Source organism: Oncorhynchus masou, chromosome 20 (genome assembly GCF_036934945.1).
Source record: "Oncorhynchus masou masou isolate Uvic2021 chromosome 20, UVic_Omas_1.1, whole genome shotgun sequence".
NCBI classification, from domain to species: Eukaryota; Metazoa; Chordata; class Actinopteri; order Salmoniformes; family Salmonidae; genus Oncorhynchus; species Oncorhynchus masou.
Genome location: NC_088231.1, coordinates 17,867,830 through 17,891,372, shown reverse-complemented (window position 1 = coordinate 17,891,372; position 23,543 = coordinate 17,867,830). Strand labels below are relative to the sequence as shown.

The 23,543-nt window shown below is 41.9% G+C and overlaps 2 pseudogenes; one reads left to right on the top strand and one right to left on the bottom strand.

The window, feature by feature from the left end:
* Nucleotides 1–1,432: 1,432 nt before the first annotated feature.
* On the bottom strand, nt 1,433–21,107 carry LOC135506568 (hydroperoxide isomerase ALOXE3-like; annotated as a pseudogene).
* A 287-nt stretch (nt 21,108–21,394) lies between these two features.
* Nucleotides 21,395–23,543, top strand: part of LOC135506567 (nephronectin-like) — a 27,775-nt pseudogene continuing 25,626 nt past the window's right edge.

Genomic DNA, 23,543 nt, shown 5'->3' with positions numbered 1-23,543 from the left:
GTAACAAAATACCTTTCGAATGCACTGTAAATGAAGACAGTTCACTTAGGCTGTTTCCTTTATTTATTTTTGTCAGTTCAGGTCTACTTAACTTGGACACCAATGCAATAACAGCTGAGTTTGGTCTACTTAGTTCCTTGACTTTCATTGATCCAGGAAAAAACAGCAAGTGGTGTCCTCGCTCCCACTTCCATCTCTGATCCTAATTGGATAGCCATGACCATAGGGGATTGGAGTTGATGGCTATTTTAAGGTTCACTCTACTGATTCTGCCACACTAGACCAAAGTGTATGATGATGATACAGAAGTCAGAAGTCATTTTTTTGAATCTTTATTTAACTTGGTAAGTCCGTTAAGAACAAATTCTTATTTACAATGACAGTGTTCAGGGGCAGAACGACAGATTTTTACCTTGTCAGCTTGGGATTCGATCCAGCAACCTTTCGGTTACTTGCCCAACGGTCTAACCACTAGGCTACCCAAAAAACATAAGTTTAAACTTAAGTTGACCGAATATTTTGATTGAAATCACAAAAATATTTGTTGCTCTTTGACCCTTCATCTACTTGTCTAGGTAGGGGTAATGAACTTGTAAAAATACAGCCCAGTACAACAACAAAAAACGAGACATCTACAATGTTCTGGGTAAAGGTGACCCACACTTTGACCTTTATAACTCTTGAACGGTGTGTCCTAGAAACAAGCTGCTTCCTGCACAGAGCAACATTTATTTGAAGTGGAGTTAAATAAGGTTAAATAAAACAGAGTTGCTGACAATCTGACCTTTCCTGAACTTTTATTCTCCGGACTAAAGATCCTGAAGCTTCTGCTCATCACATTCTGTGCATGTTTTATTCTCTACTTTACTGAGTCCTTGCTCTGCTCTTAGAGAACAGGCTACTCTGGCGAATGGTGCTGTTTAATAAAGATGGATCAAAGCTGAATCAATGTCTGCAAGTTCTGCAAGATCACATAATGAACCGACTATAATAGCATAGTATTACATTACTGTAAGACAAAAACACCAGTGCATTTTTCTCTCATGTGGCTAAAACTTATAGGTCCACGAAAACTTGTTAACACTATCTGCTCCACAATTCACACAATCTACATCATTCAATACAACACTGTAGGATAGTGTGAAACACTGTATAACTCAAGAAGATCAAACTGATTGAGATTAAATGGTTTGTATGCAGATACTGCATGATGTTTCACCGTAATACTTGAAGAATTATCATTCTTGATTGACAGGGAAATGTGAGAAAAGGACACCTACATTGTTTTTAGAAGAAAAGGTCTGTGAAAAGTCCCATTCGCAGCCACATTTTGATAAGGGAAACTGTACTTCATGTCATTTCCAAATTGGATCAGAACATCAATCGTGTCTGGCCTTTTCTAACATAATAGAAGGGTTAAGTAAAATATTATTATATTTTTTTTTTCAGTTCAAGTTCTAGTTCAAGTGCAACATGTATCTAACAATTGAACCAAAGTCAATTACCTAGGTTGCATTTATTAGGGCACACCGTAGAAAAGGTTGTAAAACATGCTTCAATGGAAAATGAAAACAAGTGGTTCTTATTGGACAAGTCCAGGTAGTCTCTCCCTGTATCTGTGCATTTCTTCCATTTGGGGCATAAGAAATACGATGACTCATTTTACAGGGCCACACTGTTCTCCACATTGTTGGGATTCAGGTAGGTATATGACAGGGGTAAAGAGACATTCCTGCCTTGGATTTCAAAATTGTATTTCTTCAGCACATTTTGAGTTTCGTGAATCAGTTCCAGAGGGTCTTCTCACTGAAGTGATCCTGATAGCCATTTCAAGAGCGTCCTAAGGACGCAGAGTTGATGAAATTTTAAATGACATTGAAACTGTTGTTTCATGAACCACTGAGTATATTTTAATTATGACTACTAAGGACACAATTCGATTGGCATTGTCATGGAAATGTTTTAAAGTCATAGAATATACTTTAATACAGTTTTCTCTCATATACTCACATAGTCAGTGGACTGCCTGCTCAGAAGGTACACCGCTGCCATGCCATTAACGGTGGTGATGTCAGGGAAGGTCTTCAGCATGGTGCTCTCAGTACACTGCCCTTAGTGGTGGGGAGGTGGTTGTTGCAGAGCGTTGGGGAAGTTGGGCATCCAGCCCCAAAATCAAACTGGAACGACAATGGCAAAATAGATCAAACTAACTTTGCTTTTCCAATATAATACAACAGTAACACGGCAAACTAAAATGATACAATTGGTTTCATCACCTGTCCATTGTTGACTGCAGCATGTTGGACAGACACTGTGAAGATCACCATGGTGGAGAAACTTGACCAGCTCTGTCACTGAACTGAAAGACTGAGGGATTCCTGCATGGAGAAGGTACAGTAAACCACTTCATTCAGACACTGTATTGACATTTTGCTAATTAACTAGGATATAGTTTTGGAATGTTAACCATGAAAGGGAAGTTGACCTAAAATCCAGAAATTCCCAAGTGATTCCATACATTGAAACTAAATTGGTGGAGTTTGCCCTCTCTCCCCTCACTCTCCCCGTAGTGCGGCATAGACAGCTGCAAAAACTAGTCACATGATACATTATGTATCGTTGTACACTGCTCTCGCTCTTCAATGTCAGTGAATGAGTCAATCAGAATTTAATTATGAATTGTGGACAATCGGAATTGTGAATTGTGGACAAATGCTTTGTTTTATTGAAACATACAGCCGAATAAGCATTTTTTTGTGGAATGGTAATTGTTATCTACCTAGCATGTACTTTGCTCTCTTCTGATTGGTCAGATGTTTGTTAATTGTTGGAAGAATTTTTCCATGGGCATTGTAGATGCTTTCACCAGCTAGCACAAGGATGAAGGACTCATCTGGACAGCTGGTAAGAGCTAGCTACTATCTTTTTTCTGAGAGATTTAGAAGATTACTGCAGTTTTTGTCACCTTTGCAAAAATGTTTAGCTTATTGCCAACGTTTTGCTACTTTCTTGGAACATGTCTGAAACAGAATCTCTGAACAACAGTAGCCCTGAACCTCTAGCTAATGCTAAACAGCTGGAACATTAGACAATGTTAATCAAGCTGGACCTTTGGACAATGCTATTGACTTTGTAGCCCCCATCACTTCTCATGGGGGCCAAAAAATATCTAACTACCACCAGCTTTTCAGAGGAGATGGCACTTGGGTTGTTTGCTTGCTGGTCTTGTCGCTTTGAAGTGGCTGTGCAGCAATGTACAATCTGCCAGATATGAGTTGGACCTGTAATAGCCTCAGTATTTCCCCACGCACCTAGCTGATTCAGAACTCCTATACTGGGACAGCCTTTCGCTAATGGTTCAAGAAGACCTACTCTGTTGTCAAGACCAAACTCAAGGAAGCCTTGTACAAACAATCTCTTTCAGACACATGTGAATGCTTGCCCTAGGAAGCCTGGTGAGAGCTTGGATGTGTACATTGCTGACATCACTCGTTGGTTTTGGAGGCCTTCCCAGACTATGACCACAAGGCACAGGAAGGGTGAAGTTTCACCACTGCGGCGGATTGTTGCAGCCTTGCAGGCGAAGATTCATGGAGCGGAGGGACATCGGTGATGCCCAGCTCGTCGCAAGTTTCTTTGAAAGAACTTGTGCAGCTCTCCAACTACATGCTGCATACCCGCCAGTGGCACAGACCCCAGACTAGGTTGCTATGTTTCGTTCTAATGACACAGATGATAAGCTCTTCATGCTGACTCTCACTGTGAACGCCCAATTTTTCAGTTTTTGATTTGTTAAAAAGTTTGAAATATCAATAAATGTCGTTCCACTTCATGATTGTGTCCCACTTGTTGTTGATTCTTCACAAAAAAATACAGTTTTATATCTTTATGTTTGAAGCCTGAAATGTGGCAAAAGGTCGCAAAGTTCAAGGGGGCCGAATACTTTCGCAAGGCACTGTACCCATCTTTGAGGGAATTGAAGTGTCTGCTCTTCTTGACACAGGATCAGCCATTTCCATCATCAGTGAGGATTTCAGAACTTCACATCCAGCTCTGAAAAAGCGCCCCGTGAAGACATCCTTTGCTTGCTCTGTCAATGGACAATGTTTGAACAATGTTTGGACATTCCCTGGACTGTCATTATGCATTTCCCCTAGGGAAAGAACAACTCAAGCATGAGTTTCAAGTTGTCAAGAGGGCCCACCATTCAGTGATACTAGGCTTGGTTTCCTGCAACAGCAACATGCCCTACTGAATATCAGTTGTGGAAGACATGCTGTACCACATCACCTTCCCCCTGGATGTTGCTGCACCCTCTATGAAGATAGATGACTTGTCTCCATGCTGCTGTGCTGTTTGTTGCTACTTGGCTACCTGCCAACCTTTTAGTTTTACTTTAATAACAGTTTAATCAAAATCTGCATTAACACATTTAACAACGTCTTGTTTTTTTTCACTTCTACTCTCTTCATTCAACTTTTCACCCAGGATGCTTTATCTGGACATGGTTCTACAGGACCTCCACCAGCCGAAAAAGCTAAGTAGTAACATCTAACTGCAGTCGCTGTACTCATAATATACAGGAAGTCTATCGCCTTATGGTGAGGATAGCCGTGTTACAAGCCATCTTCAGATGCAATTGTTAGGCTCTGACAAATTGAAAACCCTAGTCATTTGCGATGCCATTACCCGCAATATTAGACTTAAAAATCATCATCCAGCAATCACATACACTGTTTACCAGGGAGCAGGGCGGCAGATGTAAAGGCTAACTGAAAGGGTGCTGGCTAAGTCTAAAACTGGTGAGCATAGAGAGTATGGGGATATTGTTATCCACATTGTTCATCTCGCATCTTTGGTACCAATCAGAGGTCACCAAGCGCAACATAGCTTCAGCGTGTAAATTCTCTAGAAAGATGTGTCGGCATCGAGTAATTGTCTCTGGCACCCTCCCAGTTAGGGGGAGTGATGAGCTCTACAGCAAGAGTCTGCAACTCAATTGCTTATTTGAAAACTGTTCTCTCTCTCTCTCTCTCTCTCTCTCTCTCTCTCTCTCTCTCTCCTTCCTCACCTGCTGTCTTGACCTCCTAATGCTCGGCTACAAAAAAACGTATATTTACTCCTGAGGTATTGAGCGGTTGCACCCTCTACAATCACTGTGATTATTATTTGACCCTGCCGGTCATCTTTGAACATCTCGAAGAACAATTATAATCACCCAGCACAGCCAGAAGAGGACTGGCCACCCCACAGAACCTGGTTCCTCTCTTGTTTTCTTCCTAGGTCACTGCATTTCTAGGGAGTTTTTCCTAGCCACCATGCCTCTACATCTGCATTGCTTGCTGTTTGGGATTTTAGGCTGGGTTTCTGTATAATGATTTGCTGATGTAAAAATGGCTTTATAAATACATTTGATTGATTGAGACTAACTTGTCGTCCGCTCAAGTTCAGTCACTGAAATCGCTTCTCAAGAAATACACAGACGTCTTCTGCAAGAGTTCAGAAGGCCAAGGTCAAACAGGCCTAATAAAACATTGTGTCCGCACTGGCAATGCCATGCCTGTCAAACATCGTGCCTACCGTGTGACACCAGACCAAAGGCAGGAAATATAGAACCAAGTTGACAAACTCTTGAAGACAGTTGTAATCGGAGGAAGCAACATTCTTTAGGCTGCGCCAGTAGTTCTGACCCCAACAAGGACAGATCCTGGCGTTTCTGTTCGGATTACAGAAAGCTAAATATTGTGACTATCAAAAGATTCTAATCCACTACAGCGAGTTAACGATGCCTTGGATGGGCTGTCTGGCTCTGACTGGTGCTCAACAGTGGATCTTCAGCATGGGTACTGGCACGTGGAGCAGAAGGATCAAGAAAAGACAGCATTCGCAAGAGGTGGTGAGCTGTATACCAATGAGGTGAGCTGACCAATGCTCCAGTGACATTCAAGAGAGTAATGAAGTATGTACTGTGAGGCCTCTGATGACAAACTTGTACTTGGATGATGTCCTCATCTACATCCGTTCCTTCGAGGAACACCTGCAGCACCTGGAAGAAATCCTCTCCCGATTCCAAGGGTACTATTCCTAGAGCAAATCGTGTCCAAAGATGGAATTCAGCCAGAACCAAGTAACGTGCAAAATGTGAAGGACTGGCCTACTCACACATCCACAGAAGTGAGAGCCTTCCTGGGACTCTGTGGATATTGCCATATAGTTTATCACAAACTTTGCACACCATGCTGTACTGTTAAATATGCTGACTGAAAATGTTCCATTCTAGTGGACTTAAGCATGCCAAGATGCATTCTCCTACCTGAAACACTCCTTGTCAGCGCCTCCCATAGTTGTCTTCCCAGACTTCACGCAGCCATTCTACCTTTACACAGAAGCATCCTGCTCTGCGGTGAGCGCTGTGCTTGCCCAAAAAGAGGAAAGGCGTGAGACTGCTGTTGCTTATGCTAACCATGTACAAGAAGCTTTTACAGAATAAAAATATTCTAAGACCCCCCTCTCCTTTCGGAAAAGCTGACCACGACTCCATTTTGTTGCTCCCTGCGTACAGACAGAAACTAAAACAAGAAGCTCCCGCGCTGAGGTCTGTTCAACGCTGGTCCGACCAATCTGATTCCACACTCCAAGACTGCTTCCATCACGTGGACTGGGATATGATTCGTATTGCGTCAAACAACAACATTGACGAATACGCTGATTCATTAGAACGTGCGTTGAAGATGTCGTTCCCATAGCAACGATTAAAACATTCCCAAACCAGAAACCGTGGATTGATGGCAGCATTCGCATGAAACTGAAAGCGCGAACCACTGCTTTTAATCAGGGCAAGGTGACCGGAAACATGACCGAATACAAGCAGTGTAGCTATTCCCTCCACAAGGCAATCAAATAAGCTAAGCGTCAGTATAGAGACAAAGTAGAATCGCAATTCAACGGCTCAGACACAAGAGGTATGTGGCAGGGTCTACAGTCAATCACGGATTACAAAAAGAAAACCAGCCCCGTCACGGACCAGGATGTCTTGCTCCCAGGCAGACTAAATACATTTTTTGCCCGCTTTGAGGACAATACACTGACACGGCCCGCTACCAAAACATGCAGACTCTCCTTCACTGCAGCCGACGTGAGGAAAACATTTAAACGTGTTAACCCTTGCAAGGCTGCAGGCCCAGACGGCATCCCCAGCCGCGCCCTCAGAGCATGCGCAGACCAGCTGGCTGGTGTGTTTACGGACATATTCAATCAATCCCTATCCCAGTCTGCTGTTCCCACATGCTTCAAGAGGGCCACCATTGTTCCTGTTCCCAAGAAAGCTAAGGTAACTGAGCTAAACGACTACCGCCCAGTAGCACTCACTTCCGTCATCATGAAGTGCTTTGAGAGACTTCCTGACGGGCCGCCCCCAGGTGGTGAGGGTAGGCAACAACATCTCCACCCCGCTGATCCTCAACACTGGGGACCCACAAGGGTGCATTCTGAGCCCTCTCCTGTACTCCCTGTTCACCCACGACTGCGTGGCCACGCACGCCTCCAACTCGATCATCAAGTTTGCGGACGACACAACAGTGGTAGGCTTGATTACCAACAACGACGAGACGGCCTACAGGAGGAGGTGAGGGCCTCAGTGTGGTGTCAGGAAAATAACCTCACACTCAAACGTCAACAAAACTAAGGAGATGATTGTGGACTTCAGGAAACAGCAGAGGAACACCCCTATCCACATTGTTGGAACAGTAGTGAAGGAGTAGTAAGATCCCAAGTTCTTGTACTTTGCATCACGAGTCAAACTAGATTGGACCACCCACACAGACAGCATCGTGAAGGGTGCGGCAGCATCTTCAGCCTCAGGAAGGCTGAAGAAATTCGTCATAAAAGCACTCACAAGCTACAGGTGCAGTAAAGAGCATCCTGTGGGCTGCTCATCACCGCCTGGTATGCCTTCTCCGCTACAGCTTACCGTAAGGCTCTCAGGGTGGTCGAGGTCACCTGCACAACGCATCACTGGGGGCAAACTACCTGCCCTCCAGGAAACCTACACCACCCGATGTCACAGGAAGGCCACAAAGATCATCAAGGACAACAACCACCCGAGCCACTGCCTGTTCACCCCCACTATCATCCAGAAGGCGAGGTCAGTACAGGTGCATCAAAGCTGGGACTGAGAGACTTACAAAGAAGATCAGAACGTTCCTAAATGGCCGAAAGTGTTTTAATTTGCTATGGCAAGACCTGAAAATGGTTGTCGAGCAACATCAACAAAAATGTATTTAACTAGGCAAGTCACAAGAACACATTATTATTTACAATGACAGCCTAGGAACAGTGGGTTAACTGTCTTACTGAGGGGCAGAACAACAGATCTTACCTTGTCAGCTCAGAGATTCGATCTGGCAACCTTTCAGTTACTGGACCAACGCTCTAACCACTAGGCTACCTGCCGCTGACGAGCTTGAAGAATTTGGAAAAGAATAATGGGCAAATATTGTACAATCCAGGTGTGCAAAGCCCTTACAGACTTACCCAGAAAGACTCACATCTGTGATTGTTGCCAAAGGTTATTTTAACATGTATTGACTCAGGGGTATGAATATGTATGTAAAGTAGATATTTCATTTTAAATAAATTTTCAAAAATATTGAAGTCATTTTCACATTGCCATCATGGGGTATTGTGTTTAGATGGGTGAGAAAATAATAATATTTCATCCATTTGATTTCAGGCTGTAACACAACAAAAATGGAATAAGCCAAGGGGTATTAGAATACTTTCTGAAGGCACTTTATGTGCTTGTGGTGCAAGATTACTTTTCAAAGTACGTCAACCTCTGTGCCATGAAAGACCAGCACTGTCTCTTCAAGAACTTTGTCAGCAAAAGCATACCAGAAACCTTGAACACTGACAAAGAACATCCAGTTTGGGGCAGACATCGTCCCGAGACCTTTGCCAGTTGCTGGGAGTTAAGAAGACCAGAACCAAGCTCCTATCATCCACAATGTGATGGGACAGGTGAACAATTTAAAATCGGACACTCACATCAATCTCCCAACCAAGACACTGCCCCAACAGCCTGGTGACGAGTGCCTCAACCAACTTTCCCTGTCCTACAACACCAGCACTCCCTCTACAACGGATTTCTGCCTGACACATGGTCTGACACATGGTTGAAAAGCTGAAGAAGATGTCAGCCAAGCTACTGTTCCCCTCTGGACTGCAGCGGGATCGCCAGCAGATTATACAGCTCAACTCACCGACATGGTACAGTCTGCCCATTGGATCTCCCACACAGAACAGAGAACATGCTCACTTTCAACAAAAACGCAACTACGACGAATGTCATGCACATTCTCTACAACGCAGGAGACCTTGTATGGCTTAAAGACCCTGCAATAGCACGTCAGAAGCTTTCACATCACTGCAAAGGTCCCTTTGATGAGTGCCTTGGATCTACAGAAGAGGACCCTGGTGTAATCTACAGGGTCAGATTGGTCCAGCAGGTACCTAACAAGACCCAAGTGATCCACTAAAATTGTTTGAGACCGTACACCTCACCTGTACCCCGACCTGGAACAAATGAGCCTGTGGAACACTTACCTGCACCTCCTCGACCTCTGACCCTGACAGTCTTGTCAGGTGCCTTACCCTTCAGATCCTCAAGGCTTCCCTGTGAGACATAGGAACACTTACCTGAGACGTCCCTGGATCCCCTGTGCCTCACCAGGCCCCTTGTCAGGACCCCTCTTGCCCAGCCCATTAGACATTGACCCACCTGACCCCTCAGGAGCCAGATGTCCACACCTCAACCAGCATAGACAGACAGGCTGCAACTGGAGCAAAGTTCGACTGAGCACCCAGGTTGCCGCCGGTTAGTCTCTTAATAGAGAGCAGGGAGTCTATGTACTGAAGTGAAGTCTACAGATCTTTGGACCTCCAGCAATTTCTTATCGAATGTGAAACAGGGATGTTTCTCTGAGGGGGCTGAGGGGAAGAAATGTAAGATTATTGTAGGAGAGTTATTTTCTAAGCTGTTGTTAATCCACTGTTGTTAGTTATACAGTGTGGTGAATTGGAATGGTAATTGATTATCTACCTTGCAACTCCTTTGCGCTATTCTGATTTGGTCAGATGTTTGTTAATTGTTGTTAGAGAACTGGAATAATGGCAGTTAATGAATGCTTGTAACAGTGTTCAGTTAAAGATTTTAAAAACAAAAAGAGTAATCAGTCTCATCCAGTTTGTATCCACAAGAGAGTCATCCATCCACCATTGAAAGAACCATCAAATTCCATTGGTTTGTGTAACTATGTTTCCAAGCTCAGCTTTTATGTAAGTCACACCGTATAAAAAAAGTCATGACAGCTGTAGTGGAAACAGGGCGTTTAGTTACAATTACAATAAATGACGACAGATCATTTGTTCGTTTGACATTGTGGGATATTTTTGTTCGGTCAAATTAATTATGCAAAAAAAAAATGGCAGTGGAAATATCTTTTGTGCAATATTGATATAATAACCATCATATCCAAGAAAACTTGGAGTCACGCAATATATGGTGTGTGATCCACTACCACTTGGTTATTGTGGGAAGTTTATAGAGCTGCAACAGGCCTGGCCTCCACTTTCCATGGTTATGGTCCCAGGAATGACACCGCCACTCATTTTGATCACACATTTCAGCAACATGCTACAGATTAAATCAATTATGATGAACTTCCCAGGGTGGTGAAAGTGCACGGTGATGAGCTTGATGCTACTTTCCAAGAAATATCGAGGGTTATTCTGGTGACATGATGATAGATGCTTGACTACCGTTTGACAGATAAAAATCCATAATAATCTCATAATGTAAGACTACCCCCATCCTCACTGGACCTGCCAGCTGTTGGCTAGAGCACACGTGCCAAGACCAGAGTAGGCACATTTGCTATTTAATGCAACATTTTGTGACAAAACTATCGATAGAGTTAAAAATGTGATGGAAACACATTGAACTTGAGATTTAAAAACAAAAATGTTTGTGAAAAAGTACATTTGTCATCATGCACTGATTTGTATTGCGGATACAAGTCCATTTGGTGGAAACACCACTGGTGGGAAAATTTGAAAAAAGATTTTAGAATATTCACATGAAAATCTGATGCCAATTGGTTTCAAACCTACAGTAGATACTGTATGGAATCACTTAGGAATTTCCTGGATATTACGTTTCTGGATATGACTTATTATCAGAAACAATCATCAACAAATCAGATCTGTACATTTGTATTGCACTGATGTAGTCTTATGATTAAGAGTTGAGAAAGAGCTAGTGTGTCTTTTAAATGAGAAAAGTGTAACCTGTGCTGGTTTCTGCCAGGAACCCATGGAAGAAGATCTCCTCGATCCAGTTCTGCAGTTCACAGTCCTTCTGGACGTCTGAGTCACAGGTGTAGTAGTGACCAATCACATTGTGAACAAACCTATACAAAACCACAGGACAACATCAGGTATTAGCAAAACACGATGACAAAACACAGGACTGTTCCACCAGTTAGGTGCCTTATGAGTAGGGTAACTTGGTAGATTTTTATGTTAACATTGTCATAAAGAGCACATGTTAGACTTAATTAAAAAAATATATCAGAGGTTAAATAAAAAATTAAAACAATTATAGTAAGTGCCTATTAAGTGACAAACAAAGTAACAGGGTTGACCGTAAGTGTTTTGACGATTTTATCTTAAATCAGCCATAAATCTCATGGTGACAGGGAATGGAAGCTTGTTCTATGCAACAGGGAGGGGCAATTACATTTTTAATATATTTAACTAGGCACAGATGACAGCACAAGAAGGTAGAGACAACAATGCATCACGCAAAGCAGCCACAACTGTCCTTAAGTGTCCATGATTGAGACTTTGAATGATGAGATGGAGATATAACTGTCCTGTTTGAGTGTTTGTTGCAGCATGTTGCGGTCGCTAGCTGCAGCGAACTGAAAAGACGTGCGACCCAGGAATGTCAGCTTCATTTAAAAATAATAATAAATGTGAAAACATTTGCAGCCTGTCTGTCTATGGGTAACTGGGTTGAAGTGTTATGCTTTTGACATCTCGTCAAATTGTTATGATTTGACTAGATGTTCAGTGTTTCTGGTTCACCATTTTAAAAAGAGTTCAATTCACTTAACAGGATTGGTCTTAAAATTAGGAACAGTTTTTAAAAAACGTAATTAATCACTAATCATGTGAAATATATAATAATCTTCAGAAATTACTTCATCAAAGCAACAAAATAACTAAAGCTTTAAAATGGTGAAAAGTTGTAGAAATGTGGAGGTTAAGTGGGTTAAAATCTTCCTAGAAGTCACAGAGGATGCACAGAGGGACATGTTAAAATGCAGATTTTTTTCACGTTAACAACACTTTATTAATATAAAAAAATGTATTGAATTTTCCATGAGGTCTGTTTAATATAGCTTTAATATAACAGGCTTAAAAAATATCAAAGGTACACAAAAGACACTCATTTCATGGAATGACCCAGCACCGATATTATGGGCTACATTGTCATAGTGCAAAAGAGCACAAATTTTTGCAAAAAAGACCGTAAGCCTCATTATAATCTGGCAGCATGATTTACTTTGGAGGAACGAGTAGACTACAGTTTAGTAAACTGAGCAAAAATGTAGCTGCATGAACCTTATAATGCACAAATCTAATTGTGCTGTCAAATTGACAGATCCTGGATTTTTTTCACCACAAAACTCAAGAGACCTGTACACAAACTACCTGTGAACGATGTCCCACAACCTGAGTCCATCATCCCTGTAGAGGAAGTTGGGGATTGACTCCAGACCACGTGCTGTGATGTCCTCCGGCATACAGAGGGAGCTGTAGGTCAATGAGGCCATAGCTTTCTTCAGGAACTCCATCATCCCTGGACCTCCGACACTGGCATTCTTCAAGATGGGTTAAAGGGATAGTTCACCTTTTTTTAATCATGGCATAATCTATTTCACAGAGCAAAATATCCACCCTTGTCTAAAGTTGTTTTATTTATTTATACAGTTTTTTTATTGCAAAAATGTGCTGTTTCCATCAAGCCTGATGGGTAATTCAGCCTCATGATGGTTGGATGGAAACATGGTTTATGTAACCAGTGAGAAAAACCTGTCACTTCTCTCCTTGTGTCATATAATTGGACATGCAGTTGGGTTCTAATGGCGATCAGTGTTTTAAATATCAAACAGGGTTATCAATGACAGAACTTGTTAATGACAGATGCCAGGGCAGCTCTGTGGTTTAAGCGACAAAGACAGGTTGCCTGATATCACACAAATGATGCACACACATAGATGGGGCAGATGTCTGTGTGTTATGAGTCTGAACGGTCAGATAGCAACAGTGACAAGAAGCTACCATGTGGGGAATCGCAGGTGGCTTGTTTCAGCGAGTTGCATTTTGTCCTTGATACCATGTCTTGTTTTCAGGTGTTTTAACTTATCACATCTATGCTAATGTGGCTATGCTAATATGGATACAATTCTCTATCTAGCCAACAACTGTAACGATATATTTGAGAGACAAGTGCTTATTGTGCAAATGTATTTATGTTTTCAATAAACATTTGGAGACAAAATAGAGTTAAAGTTGCCAACAATCCTTTGGCATTGACATTTGTTTTGCCCTCAAATTGCGCATACATCGGTTTTGTTGCTAAACAACCCTCCCGTTTAGGACTGAGAGGTTCACAGAGATGTATCACAACAATGCCTGACACTTCAGCCTGATGATCACTTTACTCTACCGCGGCATGTGTCGCTAGGCAACGCCTGACAGTTCAGCCTGATGATCAATTTACTCTACCGCGGTATGTGTCACTAGGCAACGCCTGACTGTGTCACTAGGCAACGCCTGACGATCACTTTACTCTACCGTGCGTATGTGTCGCTAGGCAACGCCTGACAGTTCAGCCAGATGATCAATTTACTCTACCGCGGTATGTGTCGCTAGGTGTACATCTCAAAACGATAACCAGCTCAGTATCAAATGTGTTACAGGCTTTGATTTTCCCATTTATGTTTTGAGGTTGGACTTTAGCACATACAGTATAGCTCGTTAGCATGTAGGGCGCACTGATTGGTGCCACCTCATTAGACAGTATGTGTTACACCTGTGCTGGTTGCCATCTTGTTAATGGGAAGGTGTTTCACGGTGCTGGCCCAGGTGCTATTTAAGAATGGGTGGCCCAGTGCTCCAGATGTCTTGAGATATGTGGAGGGTCAACACCTTTAGGTGTGGTGCTCCCTATATGAGTTCTAGAGAAATATTCCTTTGTCTGATTTTCGTTTTTCTCCACCTTTTTGGTTTGCTTCCTGTCTGTAAGTTTGATGTGGGTTTTTCTTTTGTTTGCCTCTTCTTGGGCAAATTTTGTCGGAGCTCATGGTGGGTGTCTTTTAGGTTCCAATTGTTGTTGCTCGTCAACTTTCAGTGGACACCCCCATGAGTGTCTTTCAGAAGCCCTCCTAAAACCCCACCTGTTTTGTTTTGGTCATTGGTCAGTGACTCTGTTAGTTCCCCCTTCTGTTTGAGCGACATTTTTGCTGGGGAGCAGTAACAAGGGATTATGATTATATAATCGTACATGGTGTTTAGAAGGCCTTATTTTAGTAATTGTCTTAGTTAAATCAGCCATTATTTACTCCGAACACTTTTTAAACAAGTTAGCTGGTAATTTGGGAACGTCCAGATTAATCATTTTTGGAGAATGTAACAATGCTAGTGGAAATGGATTGTATCAAGCGGTGCATTTATAAGTATGCAAGCTTAAGGGTGCTTATTTTTAACACAGAGCTCTCTTATGCTTTTGAATCAGTTTCCACTAGCATTGTGACATTCCACGTGTATTAACGTATTATAGAACATTATAGAATGGAATAGGCAGTACCTTTGTGAACAGCCCATTCTCTGATATGAGGGCCTGTCTAGCTAGAGTGTTGATCTGCAGAGTGTAGCGGAAGTGAGAGATCAGGAGCTATGGAGAAAGATGGAATGATCATACATGAAATTCACACCTAAAAATGCTATGTATTGTACTGTACTACAAACAACCTACTGCTTCTTTCATTTACAAAAAATACATACAATGAATACATTTATTTCCAAATACTTCAGGTTCTCTTAATCCATGTTAAAAGTATTGAGTTCATAGGAAAATGAAAACTCACACAACTGTAGTGTTAAAACAGTTGAAAACATACTCAGTGTCTGCATGCACAGCAGTAGGTATGTACCTTGTAGATGGGATGCACCATTGGTAGGTTACGCAGTGTCGACACGGCGAACACCTCAGCCAGCAGGTGAGTCCTCAGGCAAGTGAAAGTTCAGCTCATGTTCCGCGAAGTCAGCGTTCCTCACAAAGATCTTGGCCAGGGAGCCAGTCATACTCCGGAGTCAGTAGGAAGGAAGATGGGGTTGTCTTCTCAGGCTCCTGCTTCAGCTGTGAAAGAGCAGAACAATCATGGCTTGCTTCATTAATTGAGAATGTGTATATTGTTACAATTTAAAGAAATACGGAAGTTTTAATAAGTTGTTTTCTTAAAATGAGTGTTGTCTGTATGGTTCATGCAGACATAGGATGTAACATCAATCATGAAACCCCCAAATCCTTAGTTTTAGGCTAACAGTATATGCTTTTGCTCATGCTTTTTTGCTTTCTGGTTAGTTTATTAATTTTCTGAGCAATATTTATGCCCATTTATGGGACTCCTTTTGGTTCAAGAGAACTCCCAGTGGCAAACATTCTGTTAAGATGATTTAGTTTGGGTTTCGGAAGTAAAGATCTCATTCTTATGTGAGATGTACCTGGATTGCAATGGGAATGAGCTTATCTTCTGGGGTCACATAGAGCAAGCAGAGAAGGAGCAGCCAAGAAGTGCTGTTTCCCGTGGATCACGTTTGCTGTCACTCCATGTAGACGCTTGTAGTCAACCAGGAAGATATTTGCCTTTCTGTTTAGGTTAGGACATTAATGAGTTAGGGAGGAAGATGTTGCCAACAACACCACCATGCCAAAGGAAGTGTACTGACACAATGGCACAACATATTGCACGCACTACACACTAGAGTAATAACAGAGCGATGAATGACATACATTACTCCATTTTTACAAACCTGAATTTCTGCTTCAAGGTTTTCCGAAAAGGAAGCCTTCACCATGTCTTCTGTGATGGGAAGTTCTCTGGAGAAGCTTGGAGCAGCGATGGATCATCATGGGGTTGAGGCCGTTCAGAAGCTGGTACCAAAAAACTCATCCTCCTTCCCAGTTCTTTTCAACATATTCTAGAAGAAAAAAAATGATCATGTGTAAAATGAAACTCTTTTCAAAATCATAATGAGATGCTAATGATTCCAGTGAGCTATTTGAATGCTGCCTTTTTAAAGGCTGAGACCAACTTACCATAGACGTCAGTCTTGTGTCCATTGGCGTGACTGAGTTCATCTAGGCTCTTCCATTGTTTCTTGTTGGTGGAATGGGTTTCTAGTTTGAGTGACAACAATCTGCCAGGATAGAGGAGGAACTTGACTTCAACATGAGAATGATGGTGCAGTTGATTAGAGAATGGTGCTAACAATGCCAGGATGTCCCCCAGGGCTCTGTGCTCGATCCACTACTCTTCAACATCCTCCCCCTAGGGTGATCGACTCATTCACAGGCCACATATCCTTAATATTATGTGTCAATCGGCATTTGATTTGGTGAGAAGTTCAGCTATTTGGTTATAATGTCTGCTAAATGGGCTTGTTGTTTGATACGATTTCAGGCATGATTTGAGTGGCTAAAAACAAATTCATTTGGAAAACCTTGCCTGACGGTGTTATTACTGGCATAATTCCTATAATCCACGTTCCACCACAAACCTGATGGCCACATTCCCAACATCTCAGAATATCACAATTACCTGAACTGGTGTAGGACAATCACATCTCATCTCACCGTAAAGTATTTTAAGGTGTGTTGGAGATATGCCAATAGAGATTAATAAATATCTAATTAATTTCCTGGTGCTGCCTCTTATGGTTCTCAAACTGGTTTCCATGTTCCCCTGGGTATACTTGGCCTATACTCAGGTGGTACTTGTGAAGACTCACAAGAGCATAGGCCTACAGGTAAAATGCACACAAGGGGGTATACTTCAGGGTACTCTGGGAAGAGCAAACGTGACTGTTTTACAGTAAGCAAAACCATTTTGAAAACCAGTGCTCCAACTTACGCTTCGATTGCTGTGAACTTGAACTCCAAGTCCTTGGTGAAAGAAGCGGACCTCAGCAGGGAGATCAGAAGCGCTGTCAGCTTTCATTATTTCAGGTAGACCCTCGGCATATATACTCCAGCTGAAGGGAATAGACATGGTAAATCAAGGCGGGATACACAGCCTGTCGTTCACATTACATACAAATGGTAGCTTAGGTGACTTCACATGAATGTATCTGTGTTTAAGAGTTATTTGTTTTTTTTGAGTTTAGAGTTTTTAGTTTAGAAAAAATGATGTGTCATTCCACAAATGCTACAACTATACACTACCATTTTTTATACATTGTGGACCACTCAAATTGAGTTGAGACACTAAAAACAATCATAGTCAAACATGGTACAGTAGAGGTGCGATCTATAATATATTACATCTGTACGCATAAACAAACATATGTACATAAATGGACAAAAAGGCACTTATAAAGAAGTCTCATTGGAGGATAAATTGCATTTACATAATTGTTACTTGAAGATGTAAGTAATTTATTATTTTCATCTAGACTGTTGAAATAATATTTTTGACTGGACAGCTGAGGAAACACATCCTCTCGAATGTTTGTTGTGTAACCCACAGTGAAGCAAGACATGAGCATCTGTTTCAATGGAACCATTGTAAAACAAAACAAGTATAGATGTTTAAGGGAGTGTTTTGTGTATCGACCAGTCTCAACAGCGAGAGGGGTCACTCCACATAAAACATGTGCAGGAGAGCTTCGATGTGCTGGGATAAAACTGTACGTACATAGGGCTCAGTCCCAAACAAGGCTATTATAGTTCTTTTGTTTTTATTTTTTATATTTAAACAAAAGAAATAATAATAAGCTGTTTAGTTTCAATTCCTTTTCAGACTTGATTTTCTAGTTTAGATTCTGTTTTCCTTTGATTAAAAACATTTCTATTTCATTTTTTGTATTATTTTGGTTTTAGTTTTGTGTAAGGGACAGAAAGTAGCCTGGGCGTGGGAGGCTAGAAGACATTTATGTGTTGTTGGACTATAGTTTCAGTGTTTTTGGGGAGTTTCACTTCTTGCCACTGGGGGGCAGTTTTAAATAAGGTGATGGGTCAGGTCATAGTTTCGTTATATTTAAATTATGAAGTCAATCTCAATGTGACTTGCCCATGTTAACAGCAATCCAATGCTTTATTTAACCTTAATAGTCAAAACCACATTTTATTGGACACATACACATGTTTAGCAGATGTAATCGCGGGTGTAGTGAAATGCTTGTGTTCCTAGCTCCAACAGTAAGTAGTATCTAACAATTCACAACAATACACACATCTAAAAGTAAAATAATGGAATTAAATATATAAATATTAGGATGAGCAATGTCGGAGTTGCATTGACTAAAACACAGTAGAAGAGAATACAGTATATACATGAGATGAGTAAACAGTATGTCAACATTATTAAACTGACTACCATATGAAGAATAATGTACCTTTACCTGACAGAGGGGAAAAAACATCAAATTAAGTCATTGCACATGTGTTAGCTACTAATAGCTAGTAAAAGTGATGCACTCGCTGCCTATTTGAAACGTCGCCATTTTCCTGGCAGAATTTACCCATCCGATTCAGAACTTTTTAAAAAGCCATTTCGATTTTTGCCCAAAGTTTGGTAGAAAAACAAACTACAACTGAACATAATTTGATGTTTTTTTGTTTTAGTTTGTTTTAGAGGCAAAGATAATAGTTTCAGTATAGTTTTTCAAACTGATTTCTTAATCATTTTATTTCAGTTTAGGAAATAGTTTTTTCATGATTAATTTGTGTTTCAGTTTTAGTTTACTATAATAACTTTGGTCCCAACAGTGTGTTTAAAAAGACAGTAGGTGCACATTTTGTTACTTTCGTGTTTGTTGTTCATTGCTCTTTAAAAGTGCTGATTCAAAAGCATTTGGATGTTGTTTTGAATTGTTTCTGCATCTTAGGTGTTGAGTTTCAAGATCTCAGAACCAGCCTCTCACCGGTACACCTTTTGCCGACTCTGCAGCTCCTTCTTTCTCTCTTCTATGGCCTCTGGCCGGTCTCATTGAATATCAGTTTACCTTATCAACAAAATGCCATAAAGTGTGATTACTTTCATGTTTAGGGGGATTGATCAACATCTTAAACCATTTAAAGTATATCCACCATTATTCCATAAAAATGGCCCGTTTGACACATTTCATAATAAACTACAATGGCATTCAGCGAGCTGATGTATAATGAGCACAGCAGGTCTACTCAGAACTTAACCTAGACAATGATCTATATACCAACATACTGACCAGTGGCCTCTCTGAACATCAGCCGCTCATTGCCTGAGACCCAGTGGTAACAGGGGAAGTTGCTGTGTCTCCCTCTGGTGTGGTCACCACTGCTAGAGCAGAACCGGTCATCGTTGGGAAGCAGGTGCGGAGTACGGCTCTGATTCCAACACCACAAACTCCAGATGGCCCAGGGAGGAAGGACAGAACACATCAAGCTCAATCACCTACAGAGATAGATGACATGTTAGACTGATCCCAGCAAACAAACAACTTTCTCTCAACTTTGATAAGTTGAGCCTGTTTGTTTTGTTGTTTTTCAATTATTTATTTTTTTATTCACATTTATTTAACCAGGTAGGTTAGTTGAGAACAATTTCTCATTTACAACTGCGACCTAGCCAAGATAAAGCAAAGCAGTGCGACAAAACGAACAGAGTTATACATGGGATAAACAAACGCATAGCCATAACAATAATAGAAGAATCTGCTACAGTGTGTGCAAATGAAGTAAGGAGGTAAGGCAATAAATAGGCCATAGTGGCTTAAAGTAATTAGAATTTAGCAATTAACACTGGAGTGATAGATGTACAGATGAGGATGTGCAAGTAGAAATACTGGTGTGCAAAAGAGCAGAAAACAAAAACAATATGGGGATGAGGTAGGTAGTTGGCTGGATGGGCAATTTACCGATGGAGCTGTTTACAACTGCAGCGATCGATAGCTGCTCTGACAGCTGATACTTAAAGTTAGTGAGAATATAAGACTCCAACAGTGCTTTTGCAATTCGTTCCAGCAGAACTGGAAGGAAGAGGCCAAAGGTGTTGGCTTTGAGGGAGGACCAGTGAAATGGCTTTCTTGCTGGACGCGTGCTACAGGTGGGTGTTGCTATGGTGACCAGTGAGCTGAGATAAGGGGAGCTTTGCCTAGCAAAGACTTATAGATAACACAGGCCAATGGGTTTGGCGACGAATATGTAGCGAGTTAACAGCCAACGAGAGCATACAGGTTGCAGTGGTGGGTAGTAGATGGGGCTTTGGTGACAAAAACGGATGGCACTGTGATAGACTGCATCCAGTTTGCTGAGTAGAGTGTTGGAGGCTATTTTGTAAATGACGTCGCTGAAGTCAAGGATCGGTAGGATAGTCAGTTTTACAAGGGTATGTTTGGCAGCATGAGTGAAGGAGGCTTTGTTGCGAAATAGGAAGCCGGTTCTAGATTTCATTTTGGATTGGAGATGCTTAATATGAGTCTGGAAGGAGAGTTTACAGTCTAGCCAGACATCTAAGTATTTATAGTAGTCCACATATTCTAAGTCAGAACCGTCCAGAGTAGTGATGCTTGTCGGGAAGGCGGTTAGCGATCGGTTGAAGAGCATGCATTTAGTTTTACTAGCATTTAAGAGCAGTTGGAGGCCACAGAAGGGGTGTTGTATGGCATTGAAGCTCGTCTGGAGGTTTGTTCAATTCCAGAATGTAGCTTTAATTTGGCATTTGGAACAGTACAGAGGGTTTAATACTTTGTTCACTAGGTACAGGCCACACCTTCAACATAGTTTTAAAGATTTTATTGTAAGGGAATGGGTAGTATGTGGAGGATGAGGGTTGCAGTAGGTATCTCAGAGGGGAGTGAGGACAAAGAGGCCTTTATAAATAACCATCAACCAGTGGGCCTTGCACCGGGTATACAGAGATGTCCAGTTTACAGAGGAGTTTAGAGTGCAGTGACTTGTCCTATAAGGAGCATTGGTGGAAATCTGATGGTCGAATGGTAAAGAATATCTAGCGGCTTGAGAACACCCTGACCTAACAATCTATAAATGATGTCTCCATAATCTAGCATGGGTAGGATGGTCATCGGAATCGGGGTTAGTTTGGCAGCTGGGGTGAAAGAAGAGATTACGGTAGAGGAAACCGAGTCTATATTCAACCTTAGCCTGCCGCTTGGATATGTGCTGAGAGAAGGACAGTGTACTGTCCAACCATACTCACAAGTACAAGTATGACGTGACTACCTCAAGCGCTAAACCCTCAGAGTTGGTAATCAATGACACATCCATAACCTGAGCGGAAACCAGATTGCATACCAGAGAGAATACTACAAGTGTTTCCAACACTTTGTATAACAGCTAGGATCAGCATGAGCTCCCACTTTAAATAAAGGAAGCACTGTGGCTGCCTTCCAAGTGTCTATGACAAATCCGGACAAGTCATTTAACTGAGCAGCCGTGAAACAGTGATCACTAAGGTTATTACAGAAAACACCAGTATGATACTGTGATGGACATTTTTATAATGTAAAGAGACAGACTTGAAAATGTTCATCTTGTCTTAGTGTCATAAATAATCATTGGTTCCTGCCTGTGATTGGTAAAGATATGAGGTGGGGCGACTTGACCCCCTCCTTAGGACCATCTGGCAGAACGCCCAGAATATGTTCTTTCAGTTAAGATAGGAGACTGTGCCAGAACCAACTCTATCAACTATGTAACATGTCTGTAACCAGAATATAAGGGATAACGGGACTGCCCCAGAAGAGAGAGCTCCTAATCGACCATTGTACTTGGTGCATTGAGTTGGTTGGAACCTCTCCAGTGCGCTGGTAATGAAGGATTATTCATTTAATATTGACTTCGAGTGTCCCTGAGTAGAATTTCCACTACAATACCTATCAGGATTATTTGTGAGGATAACATCAAGGAGAGGAGCCTTTTCTGGGTGTTTGGGGTTAGTAATGATCTGAGAGAGATTTAAGGAGTCCCATTGTTTTAAGACTTGGGCCGGTGGTTTAATCATGTCCCCGTTTAGGTCACCTATCAGGACAAATTCATACTCACTGTAAGGGCCTAGGAGAGAGCTTAGGGCAAGTAGGTTACATGCCGGTGCTGATGGTGGACAATAACAACCAGCAACAATCAACAAAGAGCTATTTGAAAGCTTAATGCTGAAAACCAGCAAAACCAATTGTAAGACAACCGAGCACTGAAGGTGATCTTTGGTAAATATTGCCACTCCACCACCACTGGAAGATCTGTCTTGCAGAAAAAGGTTATATCCATAAAGGTTATCAGTGTTCAGAACAGTCTTTCTTAAACATGTCTCAGTAATGCACATTTCCAGATATCATCCGCAGTAATAAAATCAGGGCATGGCAGAGGACAGGGAGAGCTTTGCAGTGTTGATTTTTTATGACATTTGAATGTGCATCAGATGTCAACAAGATCATATTGTACAGCAATTTTATCAGCTAACATGAATACAAAGCCAGCTAGAGAGGGTTAGAATAGGATGGGAGGCCCAGAGTTGTGAGTGTTGGAACAAACATTTTCTGTCCCATGGTCGGGTAAACGAGCTTGAGAACGAGTGCTCTTGGTATAGGGGCTGAAGAGCAGGTGCTCTTAGTGGAGGTACGTGGTTGACTGCAGGTGCTGGAGGAGCGGGTTTCCCCTGATGTTGGAGGCATGGTGATTCCATCGTGGAGGAGTGATGGGATAAGGTGGGGATCAGAACTTTGTGTTTGGGTAAGGAGTCCTGTTCAGGGCATCTGGCTTGTGCAGTGCACATCCCAAAAAGTCAGGACTCACATATAGTGGTTCAGGAACAGAGGGTATGGGGGGCTCGGGGGAGATGTTGTGGGTTGGATCGGATTTAGCTGTGGTAAATCCTGGGGTTCAGCTGCTTAGGAGTTAAACTATGTGGTCAGGCAGCTCTTGGCGAGAAGCAGTGATTAGCAGAAACCTGTTGTATTCGGCGCATGTGACAACAAAAAATTGATGTGATGTGATTTATGAATGATGGAGGCCACTGTGTTCCTGGGGACCTCCAATGCTGCAGAAATGTTTTGGTACCCTTTCCCAGATCTGCGCCTCAATACATTCCTGCCTCGGAGCTCTACGGACAATTCCTTCGACCTCATGGCTTGGTTTTTGCACTGACATGCACAGTCAACTGTGGGACCCTACATAGACAGGTGTGTGCCTTTCCAAATCA